The 24,488-nt window shown below is 33.8% G+C and overlaps 1 protein-coding gene across 1 annotated transcript in view; it reads left to right on the top strand.

Moving 5' to 3' along the window:
* Prkacb (protein kinase, cAMP-dependent, catalytic, beta) overlaps positions 1-24,488 on the top strand; it is a gene marked incomplete at its 5' end in the record, with an annotated part of 117,513 nt that overhangs the window by 39,103 nt on the left and 53,922 nt on the right.

Raw genomic sequence — 24,488 nt, 5'->3', positions numbered from 1 at the left:
TTCATTTGCTTTTTTGTTACTGCTTCAGTGAGTCTAGGGGGAGGCTTTTGGCTTGTTCCACCTCACTGCCTCTTGGGTTTGCCTTTGCTGAGCTGAAAGTCTAGGGTTTCATCTTGCTTAAGTGTCTTCTGATTTTGTATTTTTTAAAGTTCATTTCCTGGGTTGATGCTTGTAAGTTGTCTATGGTGGGTAGCTTTATTGCTAGTATTTAGAACCTTTAAGAAGTGACTAGTTTCTCAAAGGTGACTTCCAGATGTACTTGGTTTTTGGGTTTTGAGTCTATTGGAAGATCCTACTTCCTGGGGCCAGGGATATAGCTCAGTGGCATAGTGCCTGCCTGGCAAGCACAAGGTCCTGAGTTCGACTCCTGGTAACCCCCCTGAAAAAAAAAATCCTACTTCTTCATTTTATTGAGGATGAGAAGTTGTTCCCTACTTGGCCCAGTCCCTGTTTCTTTGGCACTGGCCTATAGTATTTTTTTATAACCCTCACACAGTCTCAGTCTTGATATACCAGGAAAAACAGCTGGTTAGAACAGTTTTATCCGCCTAGGTAATGTGGCACAGTCAGCAATAACAGTGGTGTTAAACACAACCTAGAAAATGACAAACTGAGGTAACTATTAATTTGCCACCTTTGACTTTACGAACTTGATTTGTGCTTATACAACAATATGCAGAAAATTGTATGCAGTAAATAAGCCCTCAATATGGCAGTTTTACACTCAGAAGAAAATTTAGAAGGGGTTGACAGAAAAATAAATAGAAGAAAAGTAAGCTATTAGAAGTAAGGCTGGAGTACAAAGGTGGATCCTGCAAACTTTGCAAAACTTGTGCAGAAGACAGGGAGGAAAGAGAGATGGAAGAAATAAGAATAAGAACAGAACAAAACATGAACAAACAATAAGGAAAAAACAAAAGAGAAAGAAAGTATAGAATCTAAAGAAAAAAATTTTTTAAAGAAAAGAAAAAAAATACTCCCTTTCAAGGTTTGTCTCTGCTGCCACTGATACAGGACATGGGCAGAGTCCAGATCAGTGTAGATCAATTCCCACAAGATAACAGCAGCTCCACTGCTGGGTGGAGACTAATCCCAGCAAGCCTGCACCCCTATTTCCACTGAAGTTCAGGCTGGCCTCTGGCTGTGAGCCTAGAACCAGACCCACCCAGCCTGCAGCAGTCTGTTTCCACTGCTGGCTCCGTTGGGAGCCACTAGGTGGAGCCAGCATCTGCCCAGTGTTCTAGGCTCAGTTGGCTCCTCTCCAAGATGGCTCCTAGCCAATCATCCTCTCTCGTGGGACATGTGACTGGGACAGTTCGCCAGCACTGCAATCTGCTGCTGTCCACCACACCACTCCACTTGCAAACTTCTCCATGGGGGCTTCTAGGGTGGCCAGTCTTTGGGTTACCAGCTCTGGGGTCGCCAGCAATCACCCAGTGACTGCGTTTTCCACCTACCCCTCCCCCACGGTGTGTCCAAGCTCAAGGAGAAAACACTGACTGCCTCCACCTTCTTCTTTGAGGCTTGTCTCTTCACTGTCCCTGTGGGCTTCACTTCTTGCTTCAGATCCTTCTTGGGTCCCAAGGAGCCACTTACCTTGTGCTTGTTTTCCTCATGTTGCTATTTTCCAGTGTTTGGCCACCACTTCTCAGAGAGGTTTTCTCTGCTGCTTGCCACTCCACCATTTTCCTCTCACTCCTCCTCTGCCTTTTTCCCCTCCTCTGTAGATGACCTCTTGCAGAGGCAATTACCCACAGTCCAGAGGTGGGGGGACCCAATGGTCAGTTGGGCCTGTGTTGTCTAGCATCACATAACGCTTGTATCACAAGACACTGCTTGTTTATCAAGTTAAAATGTGTGCTTGTCTTCCGGAACACTTGCAGAACAAGTTACTAGCAATCTAAGATTTTACTGTATTTGGGAATTAAGGAACAAAACTTCTAAAGAACACATAGGTGAGAAAAAAGTCTCAAGAGAAAATTTAGATATTGTAAGTTAAATGATAATCAAGTTGCAATATTTGGAACTTAGCAAAAGAAATTGATTGCTTTCAATGAACATACTGACAAAGAAGATCATATGTCAGTAATATAAAGTACTCCCTTAGAAATCTGAACAGAAAAGAGCAACTTAAATCCAGTGCATGAACAGAGGAATAAAAGGAGGGAGGGAGTTAGAAAGTGACAGAGGAAAAAGAAAAAAACAAGCAGAAACCATCATACTGTTTTTTTTTAAATTTATTTTAAAAATAAAAGAAGGAAAAACATATTAACAAACAGACATCCATTTACAAAATAGCATAAGAACAATACAGACAGTACAGAGTTATACAGACAAAGTGGTAGGGAATTAACAATGGCTGTTGTACTACTTATTGATATCTTCAAAGTGGTTTCTCAGGAAAACAAATAGAGACATGCAAGATTGATCAAATAAGTAATCATTAACTTCCTTTCAGCAAAGTGATAGAAGTCAGTAGTACAACTATGTTAGCTATCCTGTATATACATACATACATAATTACCCCTTCTTTCTTTTCTCTTTTCCCTCACCCCAGTTACTCTTTACTTTTGAGCATTTTCCTTTCATTTCACAATGTCTATCATACCTCCTCATTTTTATTCACTCTTTCAGGTTCTTACACTATGAGACAATACGCTGCTTACACATGGAGGTCTGGTTTATTTCACTTATGCATATGGTCTCTACCATCATACTGTTTGATTTCCCTTTATATGACACTCTGGGAAAGACAACTCTGGGCAGTGATAAAAAATGAAAAAGATCAGCAGATGCAAGGATCAGGGAAGCACAGGAAAGGTTTATCCAAGTGGTAAAATTATTCTGTATGATGCTATAATTGTGAATACATGACATTGTGCATTATACATAAAAACCCATAGCACTTACATCACAAAGAGTAAAATTTAAATGCCTACCAACTTTTAAATAATCATTTTGAAGTTTGGTGCATCTTAGGATGGGATGCAGATTTTGACAGATCAATTTGTACTACAAGTGTATGAAGCAATCTCATTGAAAGGAATGAGGATAAAAGGTGTTAATCTAACTTTAAAAATAAATGAAATCCACAAGACTAGATGTAAAATAAAATGTGTATGGTGATATATTTTAGTTGATGAAGTTGTTCCCTTGGTAGTAAAGTTGTTGACTCACCAGGTTCACAATTCTGATATTGCTATATGTGTATCCTGAAACTGAACAAGTAAATGGACGATCTATAGTAGAAGCCAGGGTTTCTCACTGTGAGAGTGGGAATTTATAGATACAGTTGGGAAGGAAGCTAAAAGGAATCATGCAGTAATGGATTCAAGTTGGAGGTAGAAGAATGTACTTCTGTCTAGCTTATAGACACAGATTGCTACATATAGAAATACTTTAGATAAGGGAATATTGTTAGTATACTCATATTATTCTGCTCTCTCAACTACGAGGATCTAACAGTAACAATACTCCAATAACATTCTCTGATAAAAGGATAAAGGACTGGTTGGAGAAATTCTTGATTCTAGGACTGGCACAAGTCATACAAAATGAACATGGTACATATTATAGTACTAAAAAGTGAGGATGTACTTAAACACCTGTACACACATGCATGAACACACAAGGTAGGGGTGTATGAAAGGGATACAAGGAGCAAATGAAAGAGCTCCTTCTGGCCAAATCTCAGTAATATAGTTGGATTATAGCACAGCATGTAAAAATAAATATACATGAGTGTATACTGATGTAAATAAATGAATGAGTAAATAATAAATGGGAGAGAAGAGACACATTCTTCATTCAGATGAATTCCACTCCGCCCTCACGGAAGTGGAGTATATAACTCCTTAAAGGTGTGCTGTACATGGTGACATCCTTCCTAAATAGTTTAGTATGAAAAGGGGAAGAAAGGAGCTCCTCTCCAGTGGAGACACTTAACAAACACTACCTCCATCAGGTGATCAACACCAGCATCTAGAGTAATGTCATGTTGATAGCATAAATGTTTGATAAAATGTGACATAAATGGTACTATATCATTTTGATCTTCCTCTTCATAACCCATCATTTTGGGTAATTGTGGAGATCAGGAAAGTCCCTGAAATTCCAGTTCAGGAAACTTGTACAGTGTAGCTGATCAGTACTCCCTGCATTTGTAAAGATGGTCAAGAGCCAGGGAAGTTTGAGAGACTGTCATAGAGAATAAAAAAACCAAAGAGAGAAATGAATACTAAATGTAAAGTGGTATACCGGAACAAGAAAGACTCTAGGTGAAAACTAAGGAAGTCTGCATGACCTAATTCACTGTAGTGAATCAATACTGGCTCATTAATTGTATAGCTCTAACATATCAAATAAAATATTAATAAGGGAAACCAGTTATGCAGTATATGATAATTCTCTACTAACTTTGCAATTTTCCTATAAACCTAAAAGTATTATAGAGTAAAAACTTTACAAAAATAATTCTACTTAAAGTTCACAAAATATGAAATATCTGTATTATTAAGAAGCATCAGTTGTCTGGGGATTAAAATGGTATAGGGAGAAATTAAAAAGGAAGCATGAGAAAACTGATGAGGATGATGGATATGTTCATTATTTTGATTGTGGCTATGATCTCACAGTTGTGTTACTATATCAATAATTATTACATTCTATAAAATGTAAACTTCAAATATGTGCAGTGTATGTCAATTATATTCACTAAAACTTAAAAAAATCAGAGGGGGCATAAATACCTTAAATGGTAAGCCTAAATACAATTATATCAATATTTACATTAAATGAGAGGGATCGCAACAAGATACAGTATGTACTGTGTTCTTGTCCTTTCAATGTTTTGATTTAGACTGTTTAAAAGCAAAAAGATGCCACACAAACACTTATCAAATGAAAGCAGTAGTGGCTGATTAGTATCATGCAAAGTGGACTTCAGAATAAGAAAATTTATCAAGGATTAAGAAAGACATTTATAATGATAATATTGTCTGTGCAGGAAGATGATAAAACAATTCTAAATGTGTATGCAGCGATTAACCCCTTCAAAATAGAGGTAGCAAAAATTGATATACTTGGAAGAGAAACAAATTTAAAAACTCTAATCTTCAAAGTTGAAGACTTTTGTAACCATTGAAAGAGAGAACCCAGAAAGATACAGAAAACCTAAATACCATCAACCAAATTGATGTTACTGACACTTAAGTTTTATTTATTTATTTATTTATTTATTTATTTATACCAGGAATCAAACTCAGGACCTTGCACCTGCAAGACTGGTGCTGTGCCACTGAGCTACTTCCCCGGCCCAGTTATATTTACTTTTAACAATAATAGAAGGCCGGGCATGGTGGTGCATGCCTGCAATCCCAGCACTTGGGAGGCTGAGGCAGGAGGATCGCTGTGAGTTCGAGGCCAGCCTGAACTGCAGAGCGAGATCCTGTCTCAAAAAAAAAAAAAAAAAAAAAAAAAGAGAGAGACAAAAAAAAAAGCCAAACAAACAATAATAGAAAAAATTTTTTACATCTGTTTACAGAACATTTGCCATAGAAAATAATATGTTCATTAGACAAACCTTAACAAATTTGAAATAATTAAAAATCATACGAAATGTTCTCTGACCATACTGCAACTATCTGGAAATCTTCAGAAAGATTGGGAAAATTTTGGGATACTTGGAAATTTAAACAGGACACTTCCAAAGGTCCTGGTCGAAGACAAAATCTTAAAGGAAATCAGAAAAATTTTGAACTGAGTGAAAATGGAAATATGATACATCAAAAGTTTGTCAGATGCACCAGTTCAGGGAAAAACATATAGAATTGGGTTCATATATTAGAAAAATGTCTTACTATAACAATCTAAGCTTCCATATTATGAAACTAGGAAAAAAGGCAAAATAACATCAAAGAGAATAGAGGGTAGCTGATAAGAGCAGGGTGTTACCTGATACAAACCAGACACACAAGCTTAAGTATTGCATGTTTTCTTTAATGTGAGAAATTTAAAATACAAATAAAGAGCAAAATAAAAGACAATAGGAAGTAGAGAGATTTTTCTCAAAAGGAAAGGGGATCAAGAGATGGGGAGAGGGAGAAAGGAAAAGAGGGGAAGGGCTGAAAAAAGAAATTAAGATGTGTTAAGTACATGTGCTAATTCCCCTCAAAGAATTTAAACATATACCTCAAAGATATACTAATAAAAACTGCAAAAAGAAAAAACAGGAATCAATAAAATTGAAAACCAAAACATGATGAAGAAAATAAATGAGAACAAAAGATAGACCTTTGAAAAAAATCAATAAAATAAATCAGGTTAACCATGAAGTTGATTGCTCTCCAGTTTTAAAATGTTGCATTATTTAAATATAAGATAAACTTTCTCAACACATTTTGGGTATACACTAGACACTACAGTACAAAATAATATTCCAGAAATGCTATCAGGATGAATAAAAAGTAGTAGACTTCTAAAAATTAATTTGAATTATATAAGAAATTCATAGTCTTATTTAAAATTGTAGTTGTTTCTTTCTAGCAGTAGATGCCAGTAGAGTTCTTCCTTTTAATAAAAATCACATTGCCTAACACTTCCATGGCAACAACTTCCTAATCGCATTACCATGTATAGCAACATTGCTCTAAGAAGCAAATATTCTATTTTTTTTAGGAACTTTATAAAAACTAAAGACAGTTTTATTGAAAAAGTGGACAAATTTCAAAATACATTTTCAAAATTCTCAGCTAGGGAAGCTTACTTTGGTGTAGTAATTTTGTTTTAAAGCTTATCTCGTTTTAAATAAGGTAATCTCAATGTTCTGGTTATGAATGTGAAATTTCTGTACTTAAGCAATGTTGAATATACATAATACTGGCTAGATTTGTTAAAAATGTGGTCAGGCTGAAATGTTAGAGTTAGTTTGTATCTTTTTATTTTATTTTAAAGAGAATAAAAACAATAAAAATGATACAGAATTTCAAAACAAGATGATAGGAAATTAACAATGGTTATTATATTTTTATCTTTAAAGTAGTTGCTCACATTACCAGATATAGGCATGTAAGATTGATCAAACAGTATAAACAATAACTGTTCCTTTCAATGAACTAATAGAAATTAGTAGTACAGTTATTTTAATCTTAGCTAATATATATATATATATATTCCTTCTTTTCTCCTTTCCCCAATCCCAGTTCTTTGTTTCTGAGCAGTTTCTTTCCCTTTCACAATATCTGTTGTGCCTTTTAGATCTTATTTATTCTTTCAGTTTCTTACAGTAGTGAGACAATACGATGTTTATACATCCTGTACCATGAGTGTGATATCTTTTAGAGGGTAACATGTCAGAGAAATGAGTGATCGATGAGGTGACTGGGGGTGGGGAAAACAAGATTGTTTTAGGAGGAAACATTTGCACTGAGTGAAAATGGAACTCAGTAAATAAAATTTAGCCATGAAATGTAGAGAAAAGAAGAAATCCAGTGATGTTACTGCCATTACTGTGTACAGGAAACAGATTTTTACTTACAGTATGGTCTTATCGTAAGTTAAAACATTTTCAGTATTTGAAGATTCTTAAGATTTTTAAGTTATTAAAAGTGAATGGATACGTCACTTAATATATTTATTGAGTGTCTAATAACATGCATTTATGAATTTAATTCACAATTTAGGGACATACAAAGTCATTAACAGCCAATTTTAACATAAAATCCTAAGATCAGTGGAAACAAGAGAGCAATTTATTTTTTTGTAGGAAGTATGTGGCAGACTTCATTGAAGAGTTGATATTTGCAGTGAGCGTAGAAGATTAAAATTTCTGTTAGGGGGCTGGGGATACAGCTCAGTAGCACAGTGCCGGACTGGCCAGCACAAGGTCCTGTGTTTGATTCCATACTGAGTTAGTCCATGCACTATGGATACTGTATTTATTAACATGCTGGACACTTATCAGTGTCTGTTTTGTGTAAGGCACTCTCACATGTTCATAACATATATATATTATACACATTATTTATATGGAAAGCTACAAATTTAAGAAATAGTCTTACAGATACGCTTTTCTGCTTTATTTCAACAAACAGTGCATACAAATGAGCTATGTGTTACATGGCACAATTCACTAGTCAGTGTTTCTTTAATGGACTTTTGTGTTTCTCTAATTTAATTACAATTTTCCACTTACTCTATTTATCATTATTACTCCTATTATATTTGTCACACAGTTGGCAGGAAATATGGACTAAGATATTTTTAGAAAGATTTTTGAAGACTGTTGCTTTTCCTTTTTTCCCCGTTATATAGCACTTTCAAAGAGAAAACCACACGTCTCATCCTTTAATTGGTGTCAAAAGACAAATACTCAAGATTCTTATTAAATGGCATAAGTAACTTTTTTTCCATACAAATTGGTGATGGCAAATTTTATTAATTAAAAGTTATGTTTCTAAGTGAGTTACTAAATCAGGATAGATAAGGCGTAATCTTCTGGTGTTAAGATTTTAAAATTAACATGCTTCAATTAGAAGGAATTGTTTTCTCTCAAATGAAATTTCTTGATATGGCTGTTATGTTATGTAATTATAATTTACATTTATTTTAGGATTATCTTATATAATTTTAAATCTGAATTTTTAAACTTTTTTCAATTTTAGAGTGTTTTAAAATATTCTGCTGGTAGGCTGACACTTATCAGTAGATAAATTTGATAGGTAATACTGATATGCTAAATTTCTGTAGTTCCTATATACACTAGACTTAAGTCAATGATTTAGCAATATTATATTTTGTTTTGTTTTTTTTCAAAAAGTTATTTCTTTGGACTTTTTCTTAGTTATAGCGTGTTTTCTGTCTGTTTTATAAGAGTCTTGTCTTAGCCATTCCATATCAGTTTTTGAGGAAAACATAATTGCTCATAAAGATTCATAAATCACTCATATTAGCTGACTTCTTGGAAAAGGACAAGTTGTATTTTTAATGTGTTCTGTTTTGAGGATGATTTAGCCTTCATTTGTTTGCATAGGGTTGTAATACATGTTTAACTAGTTTCCCTTTTAAAAATATGTTCAACCTATTCTCTATATAAAGCTCTTTAATGCTCTCACTAACCTTATATTAATATTAAAACACTCAAGCATAAATCCTCCTGGGCAGTTATTGCAAGTTTTTAAAACCCCCATCTCTAGTTGAGATGAAAGGAGTTTTGATAAGAAAAGCTCAGTAATGTGCTGTTTTATATTAACAGGAAACAGAACAGCAGTAGTGGTTTGAATACCCTGCAAACAGGAAGTTTGACACATGCATAGCTCTTAGCTTCTGTGTAAGAAGTTGTTGAGCTCCTTCTGGAAATATCTTTAGTCACCTTAAGTAAAGTGTAAATGTACATGAATGGCAGCTTATAGAGAACTGCCCTGTAACCAGCATACAGGTACATCTACTGCTCTTCAGAAATTGGAAGGTTTTGCTAACCGGTTATTTCACAGACACTCTAAAAGTACTGCACATGATCAGAAAACAGCTCTGGAAAATGACAGCCTTCATTTCTCTGAACATACTGCCTTATGGGACAGATCAAGTAAGTTTTTTTTTTTTCTTAAATGATAGATTTTAACTAGCTAAAGTATTAATTGAAGCGTTAGAGTCAAACTTAGATATGTTTTGTTTGTCTGTTTATGATTTGCACCAGACCATTTTCCAAGATGAAGTTGAAAGAATTCTACAAAAAGTTGATTATAAGTTAAGCTGAATCACGTAGTTTATTGTTTTGTTTTACACACGACTAAGTTCTGAATTTCCATAAGAAAATTTCCTACAGTATTCTGACATCATTTCTAGTAGATGTTACTGTGTGCTCCTTTATTTTTGTATAAAAATGAAAAATTTTAAAACTATAACCTGTATTTTTAAAAATTCTTATGTTTATGAGCTTTAAACTTTGAACGAAGCAAGACTTTCAAATTTGCAGTTAAATTTCTGTTATGTTTATTATCTTTTATTTTTAAATGCATGTGTGAAAGTTACCTCAGTTTTTACAAGCAAGATTTTTAAAAATAAAAGCACAGTATGATTATTTCATGTAAAATCTTACATTTATAACGTCATGGATATTAAAAGCTTTCATAATTGTACATTGTGTTTTTTGTAAATATGGCTAAAATTCAAAAAAGTTGGCATGTTTGCCTCATATTCTTTGTAGGCATGTTAAAAATATTTGGACTTACTGCTTTGCTAAAAATGGTAATGTATTTTGCGAGCTATGCGTATTAAAAGATAAGTTTCCTATGTAAATAATACCAGCACCCCCATTCCAGTCTCACCTTGGAGCTTCCCCAAGGTATTTTTGTCACTTTGATTAAAGGAACAGTAGAATTACCCTTGGCACCCTTGCCCTTTTTGGTGTGCTTGTTTGATCATTAAATAGTACTGGTGTTTGCCTTTGTGTTTATATATACTGAAGTAATTAAGGAAGAAAGCTGAGCTAAAAAACTAATTTACAAAATTTACTCCATGGTTTCTATAGTAGTTTAGTAGTTTAGCAGACCTTTATTTGAATTATTGTTTTATACATAAGAATTTTTAAAATCCTCTTCAAACCATTTTAAAGAGAAAGTGAAGAAGAATATGCATTTGTGCAGATTTTTTTTTTAACTCAACAGGTTTTGGTTATTTATAGTTGGTCTTTACAGAAGATTGACAGGTGAAGAATGTCATATAGCTTCAAGTTAGGGAAGTGGGAATACTGAGCTAATACCACAAGCAAAAACTTTTTATTCATTCTATTTGTCCTATTCTACAAAACTGCAGTCTCCTACCCCCTTTTGGAAATCATTGCTGTGTATTTCAAAGATATCCTAAAGTTAGATGAGGAACAAGGACAAAATTGAATTAATTTCTTTTTCACCAAAGGAAAAATACTTGTATTCTAGTAAGAATAATAGACATAAGAACTATTAAGAGAGAAGCTAAGTATTTATTAACTATTCCTCCAGTCTGTTCTTTTCATATCCTCAAATATTATGTAGACAATAATATTACATAATAAATACAGTGCTTTGTATTAAAGAAGAGTTTGGTAAGCATGGAGTGCTCGTTTCCTATTATGAAATACATTTATATGGAGGAGAAAACACTGATATGGCAAAAACAGGAATCCTCTCATTTCAAAATTCCAGCGTTTATTTTCGTGGTGAAGACATAAAGTTTTATTCATTTGTGCAGTGAGATGCGGGAGTTATGACTATATGAACTTTACATACAAAACACATTGTTCAAAGCTATTTAAAGCAGTTTACTTGCATGACTTGTTTGACAAGAAAAAGGAATGTCATATCTCCTGATGACAAACACTGGATATACTTGTTCCAAAGTGCATTTTAAGAAATATTTTAGGGATAAAAGCAATATGTAATTTTTTAAAAGTTAGACTCACAAACTATTGAGTAAATATCACCAGTGTAGACGTATATGAAATGTAACAAAATTTAACAGAAATTCTTTCTCTAATGGCATAGTAAGTGGAAAGATATGTAGGATAAAAGCCATGTAGTGGTTTCCAAGTGTTTCATCTTTTTTACTAGTAAGTTAACAGGAATTCCTGTTGATAGCATAAATATGTAACAGCTAACTCCATGCACATGTAACTGTTTGAAGGTCAGAGGAAAAGCGTAGAGGAATTCTGCTTTTTGTTCTGATCCAGAATGAATGGGAATATTGACGTTCATTGAGTTCTCTTTGTAGCAAATTTGTTTTGGTTAGCTTGTCAGTCTTTCTTTAATCATAACTGGTCTGTTGAGTTGTATGATCTGAAATTAATAGAAATTCTGCCTGTTTTAAATCTTTGGTTTTACATACTTAATATCCACTGCAACATTTTTAAAGAAATACATAAATCAATACCGTGGGACACTTTGCCTGTTCCCCCTTCCCACGAATTCACAGGTTATTTCTCTTGACAGTTTCAAATCTATTTGAGGGAATCTTAGACTTAAATATCATATTGAACAAATAAGCACTTTTGAATACAGATTTCCGCAGGTGGGATTAAATAGCTACAGTGATTATAAAACATCACCTTACCATGTCAGTTGACCTTTCTGATTACCTTTCTGAAGTTCATGCCATCTTGCAGACAGTTTAATTCCCATTTGTTAGTCCACTGCATTGTAACTCTTAAACTAGAAAACTACTTTCCATGTTATCGTTTTTTACTGATTACTATTTGCAACTGTTTTATAAGCTTATTGATAGTAATTAATTTCTGCTGACTTGACAGACTTTCTTTGAGTATTTCCTGCATCACAGTCTCTAAGCAAGGTTCTGAGAAAATAAAAATCTAGTTTCTATGCTCAAAAATAAGAGTTGGGAAAGTAACCATGTAAACAACATAATTTTCAAAGCATAGTGGTATTAATATTCAGAATTTTGGACTACAATGGGGAGCCAATGCAGTCTGTTAAAGTGGAAAATAATATAGTGCAACTTCAGTTAAAAGTCAAAAATCTAAACTAGCAAAATATGGGATAATTTAACTTGCTTTTTCCCTACAGAAAATGTATATACAGAAATGTATTTAGCTACCATACATTTTCTATCTGTGCTGGGCCCTAATTTGAAACTAATGCTTTTGACACTACAGTGAACACGACAGTGAATTGTTCTATAATAGATTCCCTTCATGATACTGCTTATTCAAGATACTTCTCTCTGGAATTGCTTTTTCCTACTTCTCCCAATGGTGAAATTTGCTCACAGTTTAAGAGTTCTCTCAGGTATCAACTCTGACACAGTAACCAAGGCATCCTATTCCTCTATCCTTTGTTCTTATTAGAATTCATGGTCTCTTTCCTTATGCTCTCCTATCACCTACTTACTTTTAATAAGGTTTATTTTATCTTTAAAATTATATTACCATTAGTTCTTATATTGTCTCTCTCCCCTGTTTTGGTGTTAAACTCTCTGATGATACAGAACTTACTAGTTCATCTTAGCATTGCTAACACTGTTCTTAATGTTCAGTTGTTTGTTAGATTAAGTATACTACAAATTTAATGCTAATGAACTTCCTTTAATTTATTATACTGTGATCTTTGCAATTTGTTTTAAAGGCCAATGTGTAGTAACCAAAAAGAGCAAAATGCTAACCTGACCCATGTAAATACCACGTTTCAGAGGCATTGAAGTTTTCAATGATACCTGTGTACTTTATATAATGTTTTAAAAATAAGAACTGGAATATTCACCAGAGTTTATAGCAAAGCTGAAGTTATTGGGATATTAAATAATTTGAAATTAGGATATGTTTTCATGGGCTATATAGCAATACCCAGTACTATATCAATTATACCCATACACAGAGAAACTTTTAGCTGCTTTTGCTTTGCAAAAAATAGTCATAGAATAGGGTTAGAGAAGATGGCAGATTACACATATGTATATGTGCTATAGTGCCTCAGAGTGTGGCACAGGCCCAGCATCGTTAACATTACCTGAGAGCTTGTTAAAAGGGGAGATTTTCAGGTCCCACCTAAACCTGCCAAGTCAGTTTTGTATTTCAGCGAGATTCTGAGCTGATTTCTGTGCACATTAATGATTGAGGAGCACTTATTTTCTAATAACATTTTAAGCTGATTTTCAGGTAGTATGTTCACAAAAGAATTTGGAAACCATATAGAACTACAAAGAAAAAATTTAACATTTCATACAATCTTGCCAAAATATAACCACTATTAATATTGGCATGTTTTCTAGCTTTTTTCTATGTATTTTAAAGTGCTGTGATAAATATCCTTGTAGCTAAATCTTTGAGCATGCTTAAGAGTATTTTTCATTTTATGGAACAAACTTAAAGAATCCATTTGCTGGGCCGGGGATATAGCTCAGTGGCACAAGAGCCTGCCTGACAAGTGCAGGGTCCTGAGTTCAATTCCCAGTACCAAAAAAAAAAAAAAAAAAAGAACCCATTTGCTAATGAACACTTAGGTTAATTACATATATTGGCTGTTGTGAAGAATGCTGCAGTGAACATGAGAGTGATATCTCTTCAACATATCGATTTGATTTCCTTTGAATAGCTACAGGAAAGAAAAATTGCTGGGTCATATAATGGTTCCTGTATGTTCATTTTTTTGAGGAACTTCCATACCATTTTCCATAATGGCTGTGTTCATTTGCATATACCCCAGCAGTATAAAAGAGTTCCCTTCACATCATCTCTGATATTTGTTATGTTTTATCTTCTTTATTATAGCCATTTTAGCAGCCATGAAATGATAATCTCAAGGTGCTTTTAGTTTGTGTTTTTCTGAAAATCAGGGGTGTGTTGAGCATTTTCTTTTTCAGATACCTGCACATCTTCTCAGGTATATCTGTTTAGATCCTTTGCCCTTTTTTTTCATTTGATTATTTTCTTGCTATTGAATTGTTTGAGTTCTCTATAGATTTTGGATATTGACCCCACATCAAATGTGTGCTTTTACAAATATTTTCTCGTATCCCACAGGTTGTCTCTTCACTGTTACTTTCTTTGCTGTCCAGAGGAGTCTCAGTGTGATACAATCCCATTTGCCTATTTTGCTTTTGGAATCATATCTAAAAACTCACACCAATGACAAGAATCTTTCCCCCTATGTTTTCTTCTAAAAGTTTTACAGTTTCATGTCCTACACTTAAGTTTTTAATCCATTTTAGTTGTCTTTTGTAGAAGGTATGAGATAAGGGTCTAATTTCTTTTCCATGTGAGAATCCAGTTTTCCCAACACTAGTTGTGTGAGGCAGCTTCCCATCACTGTGACAAAATACCTGAGAAGGTCACAGCGGGAGAAGTTTATTTTGGTTCATGGTTTCAGGGTGTGGTCAGCAGGCTGCACTGCTTCAGGCCTAGGGGGAGGCAAAACCCTTATGGCTGGAGGGCGCAGCACAACAAAATTGCTCACCTAATGGCATCCAGGAAGCAAAGAGAGAGGGAAAAGCCAGATAGGAAAGGTTGGGAACAAGATACAGCCCTCCCCCAAGGTCACAGCCCACTGCACACTTCAGTTAGGCTCCACCTCCTAAGTTTCCATCATTTCTCAATAGCTCCGTCAAATTATAACCATGCATGGTTTAATCACTAATAAAGTTAGAGTCCTCAGGAGCCAGTCATCTTCCCAAAGCCCCATTTCTGAGCAGATGGACGTTTCAGATCCATACCATTACACTGTTTATTGAAGAGACAGGATGCTTGGCACTTTTATCCAAGATAATTAGCAGTCCATGCTTCAGTTTATGGCTGATCTTTTTACTCTATTCTCATAGTCTATGTGTTTGTGTTTATGCCAGTATCATGCTGTTTTGATTACTGGAGGTTTCTAGTATATTTTGAGGTGATGAGAGGTGGTTCAGCTTTGTTCTTTTTGCTCAAGACTCTTGGGAAAAACAAAAAAGACTCTCTTGCTGTCAGGCATAGTGGTGCACACCTGTAGTCCCAGCACTTGGGAGGCTAAAGCCGAAGGATTTCTGTGAGATCAAGGCCAGCCTGGGTTGCATAGTAAGTTCAAGGCCAGCTTGGACTACATAGTGAGATCCTATCTTGAAAAAAAAGAAAAAGGAAAAATAAAGACTTTTTTAGCTGTTAGCATCTTTTGTGGTTCTATACATGCTTTATAATATCAAAAATATATAAGAAACTACTGTGAATTATTATATAGCATTAAGTTAAATAACCTAAAAGAAGTGAGTAAGTTCCTAGAAACTATAATTTACTAAACTGAATCATGAATAAATAGAAAATCTGAATAGACCAATAGGAATTAAAGAGATTAAATCAATAATCAAAAACTGAAGAAAAAAATAAAGCCCAATATTTTATGGCTCCATAATTCCAAACATTTAAGGAAGACTCAATACCAATCTTTCTCAGACTCTTCTGAGGAAATTAAAGATGAGGCAATGCTTACAAACTCAAATTCATTTTACAAGGCCAGCAGTACCCTGATATCAACTCAGACAAGAACACTGCAAGAAAATTAAATTATAAGCCAATATTTCTGATCAATATAGATCCAGAAATCCTAAATAAAAAAAAACAGAAAACTGGATTGAGCAGCACATTACAAGGATCATAGACCATGATCAAATGTGATTTATTCCTGGGTTGCAAATTTACTTCACTGTATACAAAGCATGTGTGATACATTACAAGTAAAGGATAAAACTTGTATAATCAGCTCAGTAGGTGGAGAAAAATCATTTGACAATTTTCAGCATCATTTCATGATTTAAATGAAGACTTTGAAGAGAAGATTTGTGTAGAAGGACATAACAAACTGAAATTAAAAGAATATGTCCTAAAATATGCTGCTTTTACCTCTCTAGCCTACTTATTCTTATTTAATGCCAGGGCCTACTTGGGATACAAGTAAGGTCTCATCTTTTAAATATTCAAAGTAATCACGGGTATACCAAGTTATTCCAGTTAGCATAGTTGCTCTTTTCTTTGAGCTCCTTTCAGCCTGCTTTAAGTTTTGCTAAATTCCTGTTTACTCATTCCAAAGAGACTCTTTTCAAAAGTCAGGTGAAGAAAGAGATAGGTATTTTAATTAGCATATGAGCTAGTGATCTCATTTTGAGCTGCTGTTGATTTTGCCATTGCTATATAAAGGATCACAAATTCAAGCCCCGCCTGCAAACTTAGCAAGGCCTGTGTTAAAAAATAAACAAAACAAAAAAAAAACAGGCTGGGTATGAAGCTCAGTGGGAAGGATGTAGCTCAGTGAGAATACCTAGTACAGAAAAAGAAAGAAAAGGAAGGAAAGATGGGGAGGGAGGGAAAGACGGGGAGGGAGGGAGAGAGGGAACAAACTACGCCCAACAAAGTTGACATATCCTTGCTTTTGTTGATGTGATGCCATGGATCCTTGCAAAGACCTCACTGATTCTTAATGTCATGGTATTTTATTTTCTTAATTTATATCATATACTGAGTCATCCTGGCTTCTCTGCCTGATGAGATGTGTGAGAAGGTACTTTGAGCCAATTTATACACTGTGCCAAAGTGAGCCCATGAATAGAACACCAGTGGCCTGTTACCCTAATGAAGTTTGCAAGTATGCTTTTCTAATGCTCATGTGAATTTTTAAATAATTGAATTTGACACACACACACACAAACACTATGTTGTAAGTCAGTGGATTCATATAAATATCTGCACTTCATACTTTTGAACCCTTAGAACTGCTTTCACTGGCCTCTTATTCTCACAGAAAAAAAGTGGACAGCACTGCATAACTGTCTTCTTTAACTAGCCTCATGCTATCTGATTTGTTCTCACCTTCAGTACTTCTGTTGTTTTACCTGCCTGGCTTTGGATTTGGACTATGTCTGTTGTTGAGTGCATATCACCAACACAGATTGTCTTTTCTTCCTGGGCCACATACCTGTGACAGTTATGTCTAGATCTCCCCACAAAGTCTCATGCAGTCATAAGTGGGGCTTTTTCAGAGGTGGCTGAATCTAGAGTGTGTAATTGATTCATGGTGCAATGCTAGGATCAAGTGTGCTAGGATTAAGGGTGGGTGATTACTAAATCAGCCCACTGATTGGCTTGGCATCAGCCTAATTCTGGTAGGCTGGATACAATGAAAGAGAAAGAAAGAGGCTTGCATTGTTCCTTTTTTGCTTTGCTGTATTCTGCCAACCATGAACTGTTTCTCCTTTGTGATGTTTGTCTGCCGTGCCATCCTGCCTTAGAGCCAGCCAACTATACGCTGAAACCTTTTGAAACTAAATAAACCCTTCCTGCCTTAACTTTAGGTATTGGGTGTTTTATCTGAGCAATGAGAAAAAGTAAATAAGACAATGACTAAACTTCATGAAAGATGTTCTGGTAATTCTGAACCTAAGAAAAGATGGGTATAAAAACATCACATTTTTTTAGCCACTCCTTGGTTGATGGGCATTTGTGTTGTTTCCAAGATTTAGCAATTACAAATTGTGCTGCTGTAAACATGGGTGCACATATATCGCTGTGGTATGATGTTTTAAATTCTTCTGGGAAAATACCCAGAAGGGGAATAACTGCGTCAAATGGAACCCGTGATCCTACTTTTTTGAGGCATCTCCACACTAATTTCCACAGTGGTTGCACCAGTCTGCACTGCCAGCAACAGTAGAAAAGGGTACCTTTTTCCTCACAACCCCTCCAGCATGTGTTACTGATTGATTTCTTGGTGATAGCCCTTCTTACTAGAGTGAGATGAAATCTCTATGTTGTTTTAATTTGCATATCTAAAATGACCAATGATATTGAACATTTTTTCACATATTTATTTGCTGTTTGTATTTCTTCATCTGAGAAATGCTTATTCATCTCAGATATATACTCATAAGTGAAATAAATCAGATTCACATGTGTAAACATCATATTGTCTCCCTAGTATGAGGAGCTGAAAGAGTAAATAAAGTGCAAAATGCACAATAGATATTGTGAAATGGGAAGAAATTGTTCAAAATGAAGAAAGAAACTAGGACGAGGAAAAAGGAAAGGAAGGAAGGAAAAAGGAAAAAAATATATAAGATAGTTATACAGCTAATTTCTCTTAGTTCATTGAAAAGAAAGGTTTGTGCTAATATAGTTTGGAGAATTTTTTATGCCCACATCTTGTACTCTGATTAACTACTTTAAAGATAACAGTAGTCAATGTATTAACTATTGTTATTCTCCTATTATTTTGTTACGAAATTTTGTTTTACTTTTTTCCATGCAATAAAAAGAGTCCTTTATATATTCTGAACAGTAATCTCTTGTTTTCTCCCCCCGCCAAAAAAAAAAAGAAAAGAAAAAAATGGGGTAGAGAGTTTGACCTTTCCCTTTCGAAATTCTTGTTTTAGTTTTCATTCAGATCTATTTCTGTCTTTCCCCTTACTTAGCTCTCTTTACCACAGTTTTGAGAAGGAACTGCTTTTACCAAGCCCCAGAAGGTTTCATTCCCTCACTGCCTCAAGGTAATGGGTTCCTATAAGCCTTTCATTTACGTAACCAAGTAGTCCACCAATGTACTTATTCCCACAGCAAAGATCTGCTTCAAGCAGATTCCTGACATTTTAAAAATTGAGATATATTTACATATCATAAAACTCACTCATCATAAGTCAAAAATTCAGTGTTAATTAGTAAATTCATAAAGTTATATAGCGAGCATGATTGTTTTAAAACATTTCTATAAACCATGTATTTCTTTATGCCTATATAAAGACTAGCTATCCCTACTTTCACCCTAACTTATAAATATTGATCAACTTTCTTTCTGTATACTTTTACAATATGTATAATTTATAAATATTTCTTCCTAGTCTGTAGCTCATCTTGGCATTTTTTAAATGATGTCTTTGAAGTGCAAAAGTTTGCAATTTTATTTTCCATATATGTTATATAATTTTAGTTATGCAATATGTGTTCTATTGTTTTTGGCTTCTTTCACTTAGCATAATATTTTTCTGATTAATCTGTGTTGTAGAACATATCAGTAATTGGTTCTTTTTCTTGCTGAACTATACTATGTTGTGTGTATATAACACATTTTGTTTATTCTGCAGCTGATGAGCAGCAGAATTATTTCCAGTTTTTGGCTATTTGAGTAATGGTACTATAAGCATTTAAAAATATGTCTGTGTGGACAAATGTTTTCATCTCTCTTGGGTAGGTATCTAGAAGTGGAATTATTGAGTCATAGAAGTTTATGTTTAGATTCTTCAGAAACTGCCCAGCTATGTTTCCAGAGTGGCTGTACCATTTTATGTTCCCATTGTTTGGGTGTGAATTGGTATTTCACAGTTGCAGTTTCACTTTGTGTTTCCCTAACAACTACTGATCATATTTTCATGCTTTGAGATACCATTTATTTGTATTTTCAAATCTCTTCTCCACTCTCAAGATTGTCTTTTTATCATTTTAAATATCAAATGTTATCAAGTCTCAAGAATTTTTATATGCTTAATGCAAGTATTTTACTACATGTATAATTTATAAATATTTCCTCCTAGTCTGTAGTTCATCTTGGCATTTTAAAAATAATGTCTTTGAAGAGCAAAAGTTTGAAGAGCAAAAGTTTGTAATTTTAAGGAGGTCCAATTTATGTTTCTTTATTTTTTTATGGAGTATACTGTCAGTGCCAGAGCCTAAGAAATCTTTGTCTAACCCAGAGTAATGAATATTTTTAATTTAGGCTTCCTCCTAGAAATACATTGCATGACTTAAGTTTTTATTTGGTGAAAGGAATGGATCAATTTTTATATATGTATATCTAATTTTTACTGCCTTATGTTAGAAGTTTCCTTTCTCCGGTGAGTTGTCTTAATGCCTTTGTCAAAAATCAATCAACCATAAATGTATAGGTTTATTTCTGAATTCTCAATTCTGTCCCAGTGAACTCCATATATGTATCTATGCTTGCTAGTTTGTTTTTTTATTCTAGTAGCTTCTTTGTAGATTCCTTAGAATTTTCTCCAGATCGAATTGTGTTGTCTTCATTTAAAGACAGTTTTCTTTCTTATAAATGTATATGTTTTTAGTATCTTTATTTCTTACTTCATCTCACTGGTGAAAAACTCCAATACAAAGTTGTATACAAGTGCTAAGTATGTATGTCAAGTGTTAAGGGGAATACATTTCATATTTCAGCTTTAAATATAATGTAAGCTAGTAGTTTTCTTCTACCCTCTACATACCTTTCGTAGTTTGAGGAAGTTCCATTTAGTCTTAGGTGTTGAGAGCTTTTATCATGGCTACTGGAATTTGTGTAATGCTTCTTCTGTATATTTTGAAATTATTACGTGCTTTTGTCCCTTTTAGTCTATAAATGTTATCAGTTGACTTTCAATGTTGAATCAATGTTGTCTTCCTGGGATAAATCCTATGTGGTCATGGTATATAATTCTTTTTAAATTCTACTGCCTTACAGGGGCTAATATTTTGGTAGAGATTTTTGAATCAGTGTTTGTGATAATGGTCTAGAGTTTTCTTTATATCTTTGATATCAAGACTTCCAGAATGTTTCCTGCTTTGAATTATAAGAGAGTTTTTATAGGCTTGGCATTATATTAGAAAATATCATATAATTTCTGAAGGAAGCCATCGGAACCTGAGCTTTACTTTATGGGAAATACTTTAGCCACTAATTCAGTATTCTTATTTGTTATACATCTATTCACACTATTTCTTCTTGAATTAGTTTTGTTTATTTGTGTCTTTCCCAGAATGTATCCATTTCATCTACAATATCTTACATGATTTGGCATAAAATTATTTATAGTATTATCTTGTAATACTTTTAATGTGTCTCTAGCTTCACTGATGGTACTATCTTTTCATTTTTTATTTTGGTAATGTCTTTTCTGCCTTATTTCAGTTTTCATTCACTCAAAGTATAGTTTTATCAATGACTTTTGCTTTTCTTGAATTTTTCTCTATTTTTTTTGTTTTTAAATCCATTGACTTTTTTATTTTTTATCCATTGTCTTTATTTTTTTTATCCATTGTCTTTATTTTATTTGTTTTTAAATCCATTGTCTTTCTCAGATTTTTCTTCATTTTTGTCTGTTTTTATTTATTCCTCGTTTTTTAGTTTATTAAATTAGAAACTTAAATTGTTGACTTGGGACCTTTCATGTTTTTTAATCTAAGTGATTAAAGCTATGAATTTCCCTTTATTACTTTATTTGCATCTCATATATATTGATATAGTATAGGATTTTTCCCATTCAGTATAAGGTATTTTCTAATTGCCCTTTGGATTTTTTTGGGATTTAATATCCAAATATAGGGATTTCTGAATTTCTTTCTGACTGAATTTACTGTAAATTATTATTTTAATTATGCTTGATCAGATGATGTATTTTAAAACATTTAACAATTCCCTAGAATTAAATGAAATTGGTTATATTGTCTAGCATATGATTAATATGGAGAATTTCCATGTGTACTTTAAAAGAATGTATATTCTGTTAATGTTATTCACTGTACTTCAAAAATGTCAATTTTTATGGATTTATTCAAGATTTGTTTATACTTGCTAAGTTTTTGTCTAGCTCCCATCAGCTATGTGGAAAAAGAGTACTGAAATCTCTGACTGTAGTCATGTTCTATATCACTAAGTCTCAGTGAATGGTGGACTGTTTATTTGAAGGTAGTGTCATAAGATTATAATGAAACAGATAAATTCCTTTTGCCTAGTGATGTTGTAACTATCATTTCATAGTGAAATGCATTACTCAAACGCTGGTGGTAATGCTAGTGCATTGCTAGTTGTATAAAACTACATTGCACACAATTTATAGTACATGATACTTGATAATAAACAATTATATTAATGGTTTCTATATTTTTTATACTATATTTTTTATCATTATTTTAGAGTATATTCATTTGGCTTTTCTATTTTTTATTTTATCTTTGTCTCAATCTGATTAAAGCCATCTATGGCAAGCCAACAGTTAACATTATATTTTTTAAATTTTTAAATGATCAAAATTTAATGTTAAAATGATCATTAAATCACTTAAAATTAAAATTTAAAAATTAAACTTAATTTTTAAATGATCAAAATCTGAAAGTTTTTACTCTAAAATCAGAAACAAGACAAGGGGTGCTGGGGATTTAGCTCAGCGGCAAAAGCGCCTGCCTAGCAAGCGCAAGGTCGTGAGTTCGGTTCCCGGTACCGGAGAAAAACCAAAAAAAACAAAAAAAAAAAAAACAAGACAAGGATGCCCGCTATCACCACTCCTATTTAATATAGTTCTGGGAATATTACCAGAGCAATTAGACAAAAGAAAAGAATAAAAGGAATAAAGATATGAAAGGGAGAAGTTACATTAGTGTTATTTGTGGATGACATGATACTCAATATAAAAGATCCCAAAAACTCCACCAAAAGATTTGTAGATTTAAGAACCAAATTCAGTAGTGTGGCTAGATACAAATTCAGCCCTCAAAATCAATAGCATTCCTGTACAAAAACAACAAATTCACTGAGAGAGAAATTAGGGAAACCGCACCCTTCACAGTAGCATCCAAAAAAATGAAATACTTAGGAATCAATCTAACAAAAGATCTACATATTGAATATTATTCACTCTGAAAAAGGAGATTGAAGAGGATATCAGAAAATGGAAAGATATCCCCAGCTCATGGGTAGAAAGAACCAACATAGTGAACATGGCCATACTCCCAGAATTGTTATACAGATTTAATGCAATCCTGATCAAAATACCGTTTGCTTATCTATTTTTAAAAAGTTTACTGTAAAATATTATGCTGAGTTAAGCTAGCAGCAGCCTCCTTCATCTCGTGTATGTTGCATCTCTTGATTATATCATTTTCTCTTGTGTTTGATTTAATCTCATGTTGTTTTGTTCATCATGACCTCTAAGAATATAAAGTCTACTAGGAATGCTCCCATTAAGAGGTCATCATGACCTCTAAGAATATAAAGTCTACTACGAATGCCGCCATTAAGAGGCCACATAGCCAGGGTGGTGGCACACCCCTGTAATCCCAGCACTTGGGAGGCAAAGGTAGGAGGATTGCCATGAGTTCAAGGACAGCCTGGGCTATATAGTAATTTTAAGCCCAGCCTGAACAACATAGCAAGATCCTATCTCAAAAATACAAAACAAAACAAAACAAAAGAGAGGCCATGTGAAATGGCTGGCCTGGAAATGAAAATAAATTGATTAAGAACTATGTGGGTCTAAAGTCAGTGATGGTTATTGCTTGGTAGTCAGGCATGCCCCACTCCACTGTAGCTATGACCTTGAGGAACAAGAACAAAATGATGGAAGCTGTTGAAGAATCTACTTCTTTAAAGACAAGTAGACTTGACAAAAAGTGAGAAGGATCTGTGTCACTTACAGAGAAACTTTTAGTAACCTAGATTGAAAATCAAGCATAAAAGTCCATCCTTCTTAACACTATGAAGATTATAGTCAGAGCAAAAAGTTATTTACAATACTGAAAGAAAAATTTGGACCCTACTGTAGTGTTGAATTTACTGCTAGCTCTGGGTGGTTTGAAAGATTGAGGAATTACTATTCATTACATATAATGTGAGGATAAGGTGAGCAGTGAGTCTGTGAGTGCAAATGTGAAGGCAGCTGAAAAATTTTGAAAACTTTTCATGAATTTGTTTTGGAGGAAAATTACTTGCCAGAGCAAACTGGACAGAGAAATGGGCTATGCCATACAGCTTACAGTACAGTAGGTCATGTCATCGAGGTTTGTGTAATTACATTATATGGTATTTATATAACAAAATCACTGAACTACATGTTTCTCATATGTACCCCTGTTAAGCAACATATGACTAATATAATCATTGAGACATCTGGCAATTTTGTTTCAGTACTGTGAGGGTCTTTCTGTTTAATACGTATATATATATTTCTAACTGTTAAAATTTTCCAGAACAATTGGGCCATTAATCATTATAAAATATCCTTTTTGTTTCTAGTAA

This window comes from Chinchilla lanigera, unplaced genomic scaffold (genome assembly GCF_000276665.1).
Source record: "Chinchilla lanigera isolate Chin_1 unplaced genomic scaffold, ChiLan1.0 scaffold00022, whole genome shotgun sequence".
Lineage (NCBI taxonomy): Eukaryota > Metazoa > Chordata > Mammalia > Rodentia > Chinchillidae > Chinchilla > Chinchilla lanigera.
This window is presented reverse-complemented; position numbering and strand designations above follow the sequence as displayed.